We start from the raw sequence: 4,994 nt of genomic DNA on the forward strand, positions 1-4,994 counted from the left end.
ATAGGTCTTACGTGTAAAGGATCCTGTATCCATGATTCAAAATTTCCTTGCCAAGCTACATGAAACAGATTTCCGGACGTCCATAGAAATATTATTGCTAATTGCCCAAAGTGAGAAGCAAAAATGTTCTGATAAAGACGTTCTTCAGTAATATCATCATGACTTTCGAAATCATGTGCGGTAGCAATACCAAACCAAATACGACGAGTAGTGGGGTCCTGAGCTAAGCCTTGGCTAAACCTGGGAAATCTTAATTCCATAATGCCTTTCAAATCCTCCTAGCCACTATCCTACTGCAATAATTCTCGCTAAGAAGAATGCCCATGTCGTGGCAATTCCACCCAGAAGGTAATGGGTTACTCCTACAGCGCGTCCTTGTATAATGCTCAAGGCTCTAGGCTGAGTAGCAGGAGCAACTTTTAATTTGTTATGAGCCCAAACGATAGATTCAATGAGTTCTTGCCAATAACCACGGCCGCTGAATAAAAACATTAAACTGAAGGCCCAGACAAAATGAGCACCTAAGAAAAAAAGACCATATGCAGATAATGAAGAACCATAAGACTGAATGACTTGTGATGCCTGTGCCCACAAGAAATCTCGAAGCCACCCATTAATCGTAATGGAACTCTGTGCAAAGTTTCCCCCTGTAATATGAGTTACCACCCCTTGATCACTTATAGTACCCCAAACATCCGACTGCATTTTCCAACTGAAATGGAAAATGACTACCGAAATTGCATTGTACATCCAGAATAAACCTAAGAGAACATGATCCCAGGCGAATACTTGACATGTTCCCCCTCGGCCAGGCCCATCGCAAGGAAAGCGAAAACCTAGATTTGCTTTATCGGGTATCAAACAGGAACTCCGAGCAAATAAAACACCTTTCAAAAGTATTAATACAGTCACATGTATGGTAAATGCATGAATGTGATGGACTAAAAAATATGCGGTTCCTAATGGAATAGGTAACAAAGCCACTTTGCCACCTACTGCTACTAACTCGCCGCCTCCCCACGTTAAGCTAGTACTTGTTGTTGCACCAGGAGCTGTTACGCCAGGCGCAGTAGCATGGATATTTTGTACCCATTGAGCAAAGATAGGTTGTAATTGTATGGCAGTATCCGAAAACATATCTTGTGGACGGCCTAAAGCACTCATGGTATCATTATGAATGTACAAGCCAAAACTGTGAAAACCTAGAAATATACATACCCAGTTAAGGTGGGATATGATTGCATCGCGGTGTCTAAGGACGCGATCTAATAGATCGTTGTATCGAGTAGTTGGATCATAGTCTCTTACCATAAAAATTACTGCATGTGCAGCAGCACCGACTATTAGAAATCCGCCAATCCACATGTGGTGTGTGAACAAGGAAAGTTGTGTACCATAGTCAGTAGCTAGGTATGGATAGGGAGGCATAGAATACATATGATGAGCTACAACAATGGTTGTAGAGCCTAGCATAGCTAGGTTAAGAGATAATTGAGCATGCCATGACGTTGTTAAGATTTCATAAAGACCCTTATGGCCTTGTCCTGTAAATGGGCCCTTGTGAGCCTCCAAAATATCTTTAAGTCCATGGCCAATACCCCAATTGGTCCTATACATATGACCTGCGATTAGGAAAAGAATAGCAATAGCTAAATGATGGTGCGCAATATCGGTCAGCCAGAGACCACCGGTTACTGGATCTAGTCCTCCGCGAAAAGTCAGAAATTCTGCGTATTTGGACCAATTTAAAGTGAAAAAAGGGGTTGCTCCTTCGGAAAAACTAGGATAAAGTTGAGCCAAAAGGTCCCGATTCAAGATAAATTCATGAGGAAGTGGTATCTCTTTAGGATCCACCCCAGCGTCAAGAAATTGGTTAATTGGTAAAGATACATGAATTTGGTGCCCCGCCCAAGAAAGAGACCCAAGTCCTAATAATCCCGCTAAGTGGTGATTCAACATGGATTCTACATCTTGGAACCAGGCCAATTTGGGAGCGGCTTTGTGATAATGGAACCAACCAGCAAAAACCATTAACGCTGCAAAAATCAATGCACCAATTGCAGTACAATAGAGTTGTAATTCACTAGTTATTCCAGATGCTCGCCAAAGTTGAAAAAACCCATAGGTTATTTGGATTCCTCGGAAACCCCCGCCTACATCACCATTCAATATTTCTTGCCCTACTATAGGCCAAACTACCTGAGCATTGGGTCCAATGTGAGTAGGATCACTTAGCCATGCTTCATAATTGGAAAAACGGGCGCCATGAAAGTACATGCCACTCAACCAAAGAAAGATAATGGAAAGTTGCCCGAAATGAGCACTAAAGACTTTTCGAGAAATCTCCTCCAAATCACCAGTATGACTATCAAAATCGTGAGCGTCAGCATGTAGGTTCCAGATCCAAGTGGTAGTATCAGGGCCCTTAGCTAGTGTTCTTGAGAAATGGCCGGGTCTAGCCCATTCCTCAAAAGATGTTTTTACAGGATCCCTATCCACAACAACTTTTACTTCTGGTTCCGGTGAACGAATAATCATTAAGTCCTCCTCTTTCCGGACAAGACATACAAAGAGACCCGCCAACTGTCTTTTTAGTGAATCTTTGAAAGATATATATATATATATATATATTTTGAAAGATAGATTTTGAAAGATAGATTTTGAAAGATAGATATTGTGATTAGTTCTTTTCTTTACTATCTAACATCCTTCCATTTTTTTTTAGTTATTCACTGGAGCAATTATATATTGAAGTCAATCCGAGGCAAGTGTTCGGGTCTATTATGACATAAAGATTAGGTGCCTAACGGACATTGTTTATCTTGAAAAACAAATATTTCTCGACGTAAGAAAAAAATATTTTTTATTTTTAATTTAAGAAACTAGTGTATTTTTCTAGTGTATTTTTTTTGAAGGCATAAGCTCCTATCTATATCTACTTTCCTTGAGCATAATATAGGGTTTTTTATTTGATTCTAAATTCCAAGATAACTCATTAGAATTATTAATAAGATGGTCCTAATATATTAGCAATATTTAGATTGCCCCCTCTTTTTATTCACTTTATTACTTCTATTCTAGACCCTATCCCTATGGTTTATTCTTATGAAATATCATATAAAATAGAAGGTATAAGAAATGGATATAATGAAATTCTTGATTCGATCTTACGACCTAATTTATTTGATTAATGGATCAACAACCAAACCACCCATTTTATGAAAAAGAAGGAGCATGGTCTTATTCAAATTCAAAGCGCTTCGTAATCTTCAACCAGTTCTGTGCTTCAATATAATTTCCCGGAGTAAGCGCTATAGCTTGTTTCCAATATTCAGCAGCTTGATCAAACCAAGCTTCCGCAATTTCTGAATCACCCTCTAGAATGGCCTGTTCTCCTCGGTCGGAATAGGAAGTTCCTTCCCTTAGAACCGTACTTGAGAGTTTCCTACCTCATACGGCTCAGAAATTGCTATCTGAATTTCCCCTATCTTAACTGAATTCGATTTATCAAAAATCAATCCAATTTGTTCTTGGGTCTAAGCAGAAGAAATTAATTACCTAAGTTTCAAACCCTAATTTTTATCAATAATCGGTTTGATCTTTTTTCCCACCTTCAGAAGAATGAAGCATAGATAGATATAGAGCCTTCGTTCAAATTTTCTGAAAGGTAACTATCCCGGTTTCATATATGAAATCTCTATTGAATCCTTGAAAAAGACTTTTTTCCATACCATAAGAAAGAAAAAAGAACTTACTATCTTTGGGATATGATATTACACTGCTGCTTAATCCCTTAGTGGATCAGCTCTATTACATAAGCGGATTCCTAAATTTTGCCCCATATCATGGGATAAGTAAGCAGTTTTTTTTAGTTGTATCGACCCAGTCGCTCACTAATTGATCTTTATGGTGCTTTCTCTATCAATTTGAGAAACTTTATCCATAGAGTAGTAGTATAGGCCATACTTTCTTCGTTTTTTGATTCTCGTGAAGTGTCCTTCCTTCCTACAGCTGATAGGGAAAAATTGTTGTTTTTACAATCCCTATGTAGAAAGCCCTTTTTTTCTAGTATTTACTAGAAAATTCGATCCTCTTTTTTTTTCTTTCTATAGTGGAGATAGTCGCACGTAATGACAGATCACGGCCATATTATTAAAAGCTTGCGGTAAGAAGGGGTTTCGTTCTAGTGCCCGGAAATAATATTCCAAAGCCTTTGTATGCTCTCCATTGCTTGTGTGTATAAGGCCTATGTTATAGAGTATATAACTTCGATCATAGGGATCGATTTCTAGTCGCGTAGCTTCATAATAATTTTGCAAAGCTTCCGCATAATTTCCTTCGGATTGAGCCAACATCCGTTACGGTCGTTCATTCTATTCAAAAAATCTCCGTTCCAAAACCATACATGAGGTTTTCATCTCATACGGCTCCTCCCTTCTGTACATAATAGTACTAAGCGAAATAATCTATAGAATCAAAATAGAATTAGTCCCGTCTCATTATGAACCGAAAGGGGCTGGTATTTTTCCAAGAAATCTCAAGCCAACCTTCCCACAAGAGGTTTTTCTTAACACCAATGAATTCTATTAATGCTAGAGGAAAACGATAGCTCCAATAATTTCTTTGTTCTCAACGCCTCCTATTTAGAGGAATTAGCTACTTCAACGATCTTTGATGGTTATAGGGGTATCCAAAGTACAAACCTGATGGTTGTTTGTTATCCCAACCATTCTTCCCAGCCCTGATACCGATCAGGAAAGGGGTAATTTCTAACAAAGTTTTTCTCTTGTTGATTCCTATTTCTAGGTGTAGTGCTTTTCTCCCCTATGTTGCCTACGGATACTAATAGAGTAGGATTGGCCTGTAATCCATACCATACCATATCCTGTAGGTGTAACCTTTCGCTCAATACTCAAATCTACAATTGAAGTATCTGAAGCCGCATCAATCGAGGATACACGACGGAAGGAATTGTTAGTTCGCCTCACCTTCCC

Source organism: Triticum aestivum, chromosome 3B, assembly GCF_018294505.1.
Source record: "Triticum aestivum cultivar Chinese Spring chromosome 3B, IWGSC CS RefSeq v2.1, whole genome shotgun sequence".
Classification (NCBI taxonomy): domain Eukaryota; kingdom Viridiplantae; phylum Streptophyta; class Magnoliopsida; order Poales; family Poaceae; genus Triticum; species Triticum aestivum.